Below are 11,352 nucleotides of genomic sequence, written 5' to 3'. Positions count from 1 at the left end.
AAATCCTTTTCACATTGTTGACTTTTCAAACTTGTATATACATGTTGTGCAAACATTCTCACCTCTTCCAAATTAGAAACTTGGACCTTAAGTCCATGATTTTCCAAACTTCATTTTTGTAAATACTTCATTTTGAATTGACTTTAATCATACTTTGACTTTTTTGTAAATAATCCAAATAACTTCACCCATTCAAATGATTTTGTGGCTTTGTCCATGTTTGTTAAGTTTTCATACATTAGCTATAGGTTTGATTTACCCTAGTTGGTTGATATTAATCTCACCTATTTGTCCTTAGTTGATTGAATTGTAAGTCTTCCTTGCTTATTATAGGGTTAACCCCTCTCTAGCAAGTTGAAGCTTTTCTCACATGGTGGACTTGTTGTTTCTTAAGGTTGAGTTTTCTCCCGTGGGTAATGAAAAGCCTTAGTGCTCTTGTTTTAAAATTGAATCCACTAACTTTTGGAAGTTTTTAGCCGAACTACGGCGTTTTGATCCTTACCTTTGATGGAAGGTACGTAGGCAACGGGTTCATCCGTTCGAACACAAAAATAATTAACATGTACATTCTTTTCTCATCATCCCACTCATGTTTGCACAATATGTCAAAAAACAAATAAATATTTTTCTTATACAACAAGTGTGAAAAAGGTTCCCTAGGAGTACCTAGGACGTGATGGGTGCCTAACACCTTCCCATTGCGTAATTTACCCCTTACCCGATCTCTGATCTTTTCATTGGTTTTCTACGTGTAAAACTTCTTAGGCTTTTGTTCGCTTTTTAGCCAGTCCTTTGGATAAATAAAAGTGCGGTGGCGACTCTATGTTCATTGTATACTTTGCTTATGATTTAATCAATAGATCATATAGCGACGAATACACCGCTACAGAAAAGTGGCGACTCTGCTGGGGATGATCCCGCTCCCTAGTGGTATTGCCTACTTTTCACCCTTGTTGTATGATACTTGTTTATGTGTTATTTGACATATTTTTGTACAATTTGGGATAACTGTATTGATTGTAATGTGTGAATTGCTTGATATACAATTGCTGTTTGCTTTGGTGATCCCTGTGAGATGAGTTCTATACCCGAACTCGAGTGCACTCTAGGATAGGAGAATGGCGTAGTCTTGTTGACTGGTGTGGAGTATTCCTTAGCCAGTTGACTTGCAAGTCCATTCACTTGGTGGAGGTCGTGTTGGATTAATAATGTCACACAAGTTATTTGTGGTTAGGCATTATTCCTTCCAATCATGTGCCTTAGAAGCCAAGGACCTTAGTTTACCAAACCCATCTTGGCCTATTTTTAGGACGTAGTGCGGAGGTCGTTCAGATGTCAGTTCTGATGCGATTGTCACGCGATACTACACTCATAAGAGTCTCTCTTGAGAATATTTTTGGAATACGAGTATTCGTTCCTCCGATAATATCCGAGAGATGGGACGATGATTATGGGAACCTCTGGTAGAACATGTCTGGCAGGTTTAAACCCTAGTACACTCCCTCTGGGTGGTTCTTAACCAAGACTCCATGCTCGTGACTCTCAGCAAACCCGTGATTCGTGGTTGAGTCGTTCAGACACTGTTAATATCAATGGATCCCGGATCAGGTGTAAAACCTAAAATCCACCAAAGCGGCTGGTTGATATTAAGGATGTTTGAGCCGGTTCATGTACCGTTAATATCAATGGAACTTGGGTGTTGATAAGGTGAAAACCTAAATCCCCCAAAATGGATGATTGATATTAGGGATACAATGAGCTTTCCCATGACCTTTGTTTGGTGTGCTTTGTTTGATCCTTGAGTGTGATTGTTGCATTCATGCATTCATGCATTCATCTGCATCCATATCATCAGATAAAAAGAAGATTTTCAAGGAACTCAAAGGAGTTTATTTGCAAAAATTTCCAAACATGAAAAAACCGGAAAAAAAATTCACCTGATATATCTGATGAGATATTCTCATATATGATCAAAATGCTTAATATTTCAAAGTTTGCAAATAAAACCCTCGAGTTTCTTTGAAATAAAAAACAAGCATATGCACAAACACTTCATGCATCATTTGCATAAGCGGGTGTTTTGTTCCGGTCTCCCGTCCTATGGTCTGACCCTGCGATCTTCATTTATTTTGAAGACGCACTTCGCCGGTACTATACCAGAGCCAACTCTGCCAGATTGATGGATCATTTTGAGCAAGAGAATTGTGAACTCAAGGAGGATTTTGCCAGACTAAGTACTGTTGATGGATTTATTCCTGGTTAACCAATCCCGGGCTGGCATTGGCTACTGCTCTGGGGCATATAATGAGCAAGGTCTGTTCAAGAGTGGAGGATTCATCCATGATGATCAACCTGGAGAAGAAGCTGCTGCTATTCTGGAAGAAGATGCAGAGGATATGAGCAATTTTGTTATTCCTGGTGGTGTCTGCCACAATTGGGTCGCTGTGGATGTTCCTACAGTTATCCATAGATCAAAGTAAATATGCTCACTTTGTTTAAAACCCTTCTCCCATGCCAAAAGGAGAAGTGATGACATTGTTTGGCTCATATATACAATGATGTTTCCATTCAATTAATGCATTGTTAGACATTTGTTTTTCCTTTGTTTTCACTTTTCGCTTTTGCATGAAATCAGTGATCACAAAAAACCCATAAAAACAAGAATAAAAGCAAACATTTTTTCATCTGCATAATGATTTGCTTGTTTAAATCCTAAAGTTTTTCATTAACCAAAATCATTATGCAGGTTGATTCTAAAACCCATTGAACATAATGATCCAACGCCATCTCCCAACTTTGAATCCCCTGTATTCGAGGCAGAGGAAGATGATGTTGAAGGAATTCCTGATGAGATTACCCGTCTCCTTGAGCACGAAGAGAAGATCATTCAGCCGCACCTTGAAGATTTGGAAACAATCAACTTGGGGTCTGAGGATTGTGTTCATCTGGTGAAGATTGGGGCACTTCTTGAAGAATCTGTCAAGGAAGATTTGATCAGTTTGCTACGAGAATATTCAGATATCTTTGCTTGGTCATATGAAGACATGCCGGGTTTAGATACAGATATTGTGCAACATTTCCTGCCTTTGAAGCCTGAGTGCGTGCCGGTGAAGCAGAAGCTCAGAAGAACTCATCCAAATATGGCAGTGAAGATCAAAGAGGAAGTTCAGAAGCAAATTGATGCGGGGTTTCTGGTGACTTCTGTATATCCTCAGTGGGTGGCCAATATTGTGCCTGTTCCTAAGAAGGACGGAAAAGTCCGTATGTGCGTTGATTACAGAGATTTGAATAAAGCTAGTCCGAAAGATGATTTTCCTCTACCACACATTGATATGTTGGTAGACAATACAGCTAAATTCAAAGTCTTTTCCTTTATGGACGGATTTTCCGGATATAATCAAATTAAGATGGCACCAGAGGATATGGAGAAGACAACATTCATCACACCTTGGGGAACATTCTGTTATCGAGTGATGCCCTTCGGTTTGAAGAACGCCGGAGCCACGTATCAACGAGCTATGACTACCTTGTTTCATGATATGATGCACAAGGAGATAGAGGTATATGTTGATGATATGATTGCTAAGTCCAGAACGGAAGTTGAACATGTTGAGCATTTGTTGAAGCTTTTTCAGCGTTTGAGGAAGTTTAGACTTCGCCTGAATCCGAACAAATGTACCTTTGGAGTCCGTTCCGGCAAACTGTTGGGTTTTGTGGTAAGTGAAAGAGGTATTGAGGTTGACCCTGCAAAGGTCAAAGCAATACAAGAGATGCATGCACCCAAAACTGAGAAGCAAGTCCGAGGTTTTCTTGGCCGCTTGAATTATATTTCCAGATTTATATCCCACATGACTGCCACATGTGCGCCGATATTCAAGCTCCTTCGGAAAGATCAGTCTCATGATTGGACCGAGGATTGCCAGAAAGCTTTCGACAGTATCAAAGAATATCTGTCTGAACCTCCGATCTTGTCTCCGCCCGTCGAAGGAAGACCTCTGATTATGTATCTGACAGTTCTTGAAGACTCGATGGGTTGTGTACTCGGTCAACAAGACGAATCAGGGAAGAAAGAATTTGCTATCTACTACCTCAATAAGAAGTTTACTGATTGTGAGTCTCGGTACTCTATGCTTGAGAAGACGTGTTATGCTTTGGCTTGGGCTGCTAAGCGTTTACGCCAGTACATGATAAATCATACGACTTGGTTGATATCCAGAATGAATCCAATCAAGTATATCTTCGAGAAGCCTGCTTTAACTGGGAGGATTGCCCGTTGGCAGATGTTGTTGTCTGAGTATGATATCGAGTATCGAGCTCAGAAAGCTATCAAAGGTAGTATCTTGGCTGACCATTTAGCGCACCAGCCGATTGAAGATCATCAGTCTGTTCAGTATGACTTCCCTGACGAAGAAATTCTGTATTTGAAAATGAAAGATTGTGATGAGCCTACACTTGATGAAGGTCCAGAACCTGGTTCCAGATGGACGATGGTATTTGATGGCGCTGTTAATCAGTACGGAAATGGAATTGGGGCAGTGATTGTTAATCCCCAAGGTGCTCATATTCCTTTTACAGCAAGGCTAACTTTCAAATGCACGAATAACATGGCTGAGTACGAAGCCTGTATTATGGGACTTGAAGAATGCATTGATTTGAGAATCAAGCATCTTGATGTATATGGTGATTCGGCCCTGGTTGTCAATCAGATCAAGGGTGAATGGGAGACGAATCAGCCAAGTCTCATACCATACAGAGATTATGCAAGAAGGATTGCAACATTCTTCACAGAAGTTGACTTTCATCATATCCCTCGAGAAGATAATCGGATGGCAGATGCTCTTGCTACGCTCGCTTCCATGATTGTGGTCAGATGGTGGAATGATGTCCCCAATATCACTATGATGCGCTTGGATAGACCAGCCCACATATTTGCAATTGAAGAAGTCAAGGATGACAAGCCTTGGTATTTCGATATCAAGAATTTCCTCCAGAACCAGGTCTACCCGCCTGGGGCATCTGTGAAAGATAGGAAAACTTTGAGAAAGTTGTCAGGCAGTTTCTACCTCAGTGGTGAAGTGCTATATAAACGAAATTTTGATATGGTTTTGCTCAGATGCGTGGATAGACACGAAGCAAACCTGTTGATGACTGAGGTCCATGAGGGTTCATTTGGTACTCATTCCAATGGACATGCCATGGCTAAGAAGATGTTGAGAGCAGGCTACTATTGGCTGACAATGGAGTCTGACTGTTGCAAATATGTGAAGAAATGTCACAAGTGTCAAATTTATGCGGATAAGATTCATATTCCTCCGACACTTCTGAATGTGATTTCATCACCATGGCCTTTCTCTATGTGGGGAATCGACATGATCGGCATGATTGAGCCGAAAGCGTCTAACGGACACAGGTTTATTCTCGTAGCAATTGATTACTTCACCAAGTGGGTGGAAGCCGCTTCATATGCGAACGTGACTAGACAGGTGGTTGTGAGGTTTATCAAGAACCAGCTGATTTGCCGTTATGGTGTGCCAGAGAGGATCATTACTGATAATGGATCTAATCTGAATAATAAGATGATGGATGAATTGTGCGCTGAATTTAAGATTGCACACCATAATTCCTCTCCTTACAGACCTAAGATGAATGGGGCTGTTGAAGCTGCTAATAAGAATATCAAGAAGATTATCCAGAAGATGACTGTCACGTACAAAGATTGGCATGAGATGCTGCCATTTGCTTTGCATGGATATCGTACATCTGTACGCACTTCAACAGGGGCAACCCCTTTTTCTCTTGTTTACGGCATGGAAGCTGTTCTCCCAGTAGAGGTGGAGATCCCATCAATGCGAGTCCTGATGGAAGCCGAGTTGACTGATGCTGAATGGATTCAGAGTCGTTACGACCAGTTGAATTTGATCGAAGAGAAGAGATTGATTGCCATGTGTCATGGTCAGTTATATCAGCAGAGGATGAAGAAAGCATTCGACAAGAAGGTCAAGCCTCGTGTGTTCCGAGAAGGTGACCTTGTGCTCAAGAAAGTTTTGTCTTTTGTGCCCGATTCCAGGGGCAAGTGGACTCCAAACTACGAGGGTCCATATGTTGTTAAGAGAGCCTTTTCAGGCGGAGCTTTGATGCTTACAACAATGGATGGGGAGGATTTCACTCGTCCTGTGAATTCAGATGCAGTTAAGAGATACTTTGCCTAAACAAAAAAAAGTATATGCAAATGAAAAACAGAATAGCTCGCTAAGTTGAAAACCCGAAAGGGCGGCTTAGGCAAAAATGAGTGTCTCGATGGAAAACCTGCAAGGGTAATCCAGGCAAAAGTTAGAGACTTGGAAAAAAAAGGTATATTTGCATCCCGCTAGATTGAGTACCTCACCCTGGGGCAATCTAGGCAAAAATTAGGGATTTGGCAAGTAACTGCATCCTGACAAGACTTTCTGTTCACCAGCTGTCTTTTCGTCAGAAGATTCTCGATTCGTCGTCAACTGAAGCTTCGAATACATCGAGATTCAAATTGGCAGAGAAAGGACCATTATGTTCAATGTAGCCCTCTTCCAATATATATCACTGATTTCAATTTTTGTACAGATCTGTGGAGTCTTGCCATTTGCAGACTACCATTCCATCAAATAAATTTGAGCTTTTTATCCGATTTATTTGCACTCTTATTTGTTTCAATTCGACAAATGTTTTGCATGATTTAATTGATAAAATGTCATTATTTTAAACAAATCAAATTTTTCAAAATTGTTGTTTTAAACAAAGTGAATATTCACAATGTTGAAAGGATACCTGAGGATGTCTCAGTGCTCTCCCAAGGGTGGTAGGATTCCCAACAGGTAAGACGTTTGTTCATACTCCTGGTTTGGTTTGTATCCTTCTTCTCCAGATTTGGTTGTTGGGGTTGTTCCCCAAGCAGAGATTTGGTTGTTGGGGTTGTTCCCTAAGCAGAGCTTCTGTGGATTTTGACTTCCCGAAGCAGAGTGGGGTATTGAAGGCTCAGTCTGTTCTCCAGCAGTAGTCTCTCCCCGGCTTGATTGCTCAGTTGGTCAGAAAATTTGTGGTTAGTGGGTTGGTATCCCCGTATCCCATATTTCTCCCCAAGTGGGTTGCCAGCATAATCGCAAGTCGAGTTGTTGGTGGGGTTATTCCCCAAGCAGAGTGGTGCATTGAAGACTCAGTCTGTTCTCCAGCAGCAGTTTTCCCCGGCATGGATGCTTTCCTTGTGGAAACGGCGGTTGATTGGTTTGTCACCTTGGTGCCTCGTCACTTTCTCCAGTGGATCGCTATCCCCAGACTTTATTTGTCTCCTTGGCGAGTAGTGCAGTTATTGATATCCCCATCGAAGTCGCTAACAGAGTTGTTGTCACCCCTCCCCAGCGCGGTCGTGAGCGGAGTTGTTTACCTTCTCTCTATCAGAATGGTTGTTATTCTCAGCAGAGCAGGATTTATTTTCCTACTCCGTGGTTGATTGGGTTGATATCCCAGCATTTTCATCCATCTCTCCCCAGCATTTGTCTGCAGAGCAGTTGTTGTGGCAGTATTGCCTGTTGAACCTCTTTCAATCCCCGGTATGGTCAGTTGATAGCTCCGTCATCCAGAGATTGTATTGATTTCCTGATCACTTTTCGATCCTCAGTAGAGCGGATTTTGTTGCAGAATCTGCCGATGTGATCCATCAGATGTGTGTTCGCCCCGAGTAGAGTGGTTTGTTGCAGAATCTACTTGTTTGGTGCTTTCCTTCCTCAGTGGGTTGTTCCCCAAGAGAGTAGCTGACAGTATCCCCAGTAGAGTTGCTTATGCAGCCAAACCCTATCCGAGTGACCTTTGCTCCCTCAGTGGGTTGTTCCCCAATGGAGTTATGTTGGATCCGTTTCCATGACAGTGTTTGCTAGGATCCCCTGCAGGACTTTGAGATCCTCTTGTTCCCCAACAGATTTGTCTTTGTGGCTCTTTGCCTGTTGTGACTTTCTGTGCCCCAGTTGGGACGATCGCTGATCCATTGCTCACAGATTTGATATTCTCCAGATATCCCTGATTCTTTTGCTTCTGCTTCCCAGCAGTACCCGCAGATCTTTGCTTTATAGCATTTGGATCTCCAGCAGATCGGCTTTCCAGTTGGTTTTCCCCCTGGAAGTGTGATACCGGACGTTTGATTCCTGGACCTGTTGTGTTAGATATGTCTGTTTTGTCAGCATTCATCAAACATAAACCACGCATATTCATGCATATTCATAAAACATTCAGATATTCATGTTGCATTTTTGCCATATATCCTTTGTTTGTTGTTCCCTGCTATGGTGATATAGATCTTTATAGATCTCCCTAAGCAGATGTCGGGTGTTAAATCTCTCCATGTAGAGTCAGCCCATAAGCAGAAAATGTCTGTCTTTCCTTCTGCAGTTCCCCACTGAGATATACCCTCGTGGATGACGGTTTTTTCCGTTTCCGCCCGACACATATATTGGGATGGAGGTTCCTATTTGAGTTATATCCTCATTAGGACGTGTCTTGATTCAGTCTGTCTTTTCGGATCTTTCCTGAATTGACATTTGTCGTCTGTTCCTTGTGCTTCCCTGTGGTGATTTTTATCCCCAGCGGAGTTTCGGGCCTCTACCCTTATACCGGTAGTTATAAGTCCTATTGTTCCTCCTTTCCTCTTGGCGGGATTTGTGGTTATATACCTTGTATTCCTCAGCAAGAGTCGATTGGCCTCTACCCTGATACCGGTAGTTGTAAGTCCTGATTTTCCTTGCCCTTTTGATGGAGTTGGTGGTTATATACCTTTTATTCCTCGGCAAGAGTTTTTGGTTTTCTGCCTAGTTGTGGGTAGTCGTAAATCCTATTTTCCTACTCTCCAACAGAGTTTGTGGTTTGTTATAAACCTCATTTTGGTTTCTCGTGCGGATTCGTGATTTATTCTATCCCCACGCAGAGTTTTTGGTTTTCTACCCCGTATTCGGTAGTTGTAAGTCCTATCTTGTTTTCCCCTAGCAGAGGTAACCTTTGTGGTTCGTTCTAGTTGTTGGTGGATTTTCTATTGTTGTGATTTTTATCCCCAACAGAGTTTTGCGTTTCCCTGTGGTATAAGTTGAATAAGTGCTCAGTATTTAGCCTTCATTCACCCTATCCCCAGTGGAAGTTGTGGTCTTCTACCCCGTATTCGGTAGTTATAAATCCCATGTTGTGAATGTTCTCCCCATCGGAGTTTGTACCTTACGGTACGAGTGGATAATTGCTGGTTGCTAGCAATTTTATCCCAGCTGAGTCTTTGGTTTCTACCCAGTAGTCGGTAGTGTTAACCTCTTGTTTCCTCAGCCAGATTTTTGGTTTCTACCTCGTATTCGGTAGTTATAAACCCCAACTTCTCCTTTGCAGAGTTAACCTTGTTGTTCATCCTAACCGATGACGGTTACTCTTTGTGGTTATCTTCATTCAATATTTGATGATTGATATTCCTCTTTGCTTTTGGATAATTGCCGGATGCTAGCAATTTATCCTCAGCAAGTTGTCTTCTGGATCATTGCCGTATGCTCGCAATGTTATCCCTTTTGAAGTTTCCAGTGGGTCTTTTCACCGTTTGCTAGTGATTTGTTCCCCGGATCATTGATTGTTTATCAATGTATCCCCAGTCAGTCCCTGTGGATAATTGTCGGATGCTTGCAATTCATTCCCAGCGGATCGACTTTCAGTTACCCGTTTGCCTGGTAATGATTGTTGCTTTTTGATCGGTCATTTTATATGCCTAGTTGGTATCCCGATGCCTTTCTTTTCGGTCGATTTATCCTTTATTAACCCAGTAACCGGCTGTGGATAATCTTCCATGCGAGTATACTATCCACGTTCTGACGGTAATGGATAATATATCTCATGCACTCTTCAGTTGAAGCCTTTTGTGTTTCCCTGGTCGAGTAAGATTCGTTATTTCTCTTTGCGGAGTCGAATATTCTTCCTTGTTGTTGGATGATTGTCGGATGCTTGCAATTTATCTCTTTGAGTTGTCTCTCGTTTACCCGGATGCTTGGTAACGACTGTCTCTCTTTTTTGGGTTAGTCACCTATTATATACCTCGGTATCTCTGGTGTCTTTTCCCTTCGAGTATATTATTCACGGTCTGCCGGTAATGAATAATATGTCTCATGCGCTCTTTGGTTGGAATCCTTTGTTGATTTTCCCCAGCTAAGCGAGATTCGTATTCTTTGTGGAATCGAATATCCATCCTTTAACCAGTTGTGTTTCGGATGTGTGTTTTGGCATATATACCAATTCACGTTTGCGGTAGATCACCTATTATATACCTCGGTATCTCTGGTGTTTCTTACCATGCGAGTTTATTATCTACGTTCTGACGGTAATAGATAATATATCTCATGCGAGTATTTTATCCACGGTCTGCCGGTAATGGATATTATATCTCATGCACTCTTTGGGTTTGTGTCCCCAGTTGAGTAAGATTCGTCTTCCCGTTGTGGATTCGAATGTCCATCCTTTAAGTTGATTTGCTTTTTCAAGCCTTCCTTTCGGATGATGAGTGTCTTGGCATATATACCAATTCACATTTTGGTCGGTCACCTATTATATACCTCGGTATCCCTGGTGTTCCTTCCTTTCTACTCCCTATTATGACCTTGGTCCCTTGTGGAGTCAGATTTTCCTGAGTTTTGTACCCTTTGTTGGTCTTTCTCAGATGCTGGTTGACTGATATCTCTCACCCTTATACCGGTCTCAGATATTCACTCTTCCTGAGTTTGTTACCCTTATACCGGTGACACCTCATTCCTTGCTGCTTTTCCCAGGAGAGTCTCTTTGTTAGACATTCCCCTGCGGAGTTTCCTTTGGTAATTTTTACCCTTTGCTATATGGGCGTTTCCCCAATATATGCATCTTCCCGGCAGGGAGGTTCTTTGTGAATCTTTTCCTGGTCCGAGTCCGGATTTTTATCCGAAGTATCCTTTCTGGATAGTTGAGTCAGCTTATGTCTTTCCTATGGATTTATTTTCCTCTGGAATTCTTTATTCCCCAGTGTGAGTCCTTTGCTTCCCCAGCAAGTTCTCCATCCCGATGTCTGTTATCCCCACTCGGAGTCGTGTCTAGTTCACGCTGTGTCAGTTTTGTTTTCCCTAATCAAAGTCGTGTCCTGCTCACGCATTCTTTTTCCTTATTATCCCCTAATAGAGTCCCAATAAGAGTCTTATTATTAGATTCTCTGTTCCTGGTGAGTGTATTACTCCGACGGATCGTCTTTTCTTCTGTGTGAACAGTATATCCCCCACAGAATTTGCTTTTGCATACATACATCTGCATCATGAGGTCTCTTAGGGACCAAAATTCGTCTCATTACTA

This window comes from Lathyrus oleraceus, chromosome 6 (assembly GCF_024323335.1).
Source record: "Lathyrus oleraceus cultivar Zhongwan6 chromosome 6, CAAS_Psat_ZW6_1.0, whole genome shotgun sequence".
NCBI lineage: Eukaryota > Viridiplantae > Streptophyta > Magnoliopsida > Fabales > Fabaceae > Lathyrus > Lathyrus oleraceus.
Note: the sequence above shows the minus strand (reverse complement) of the source record.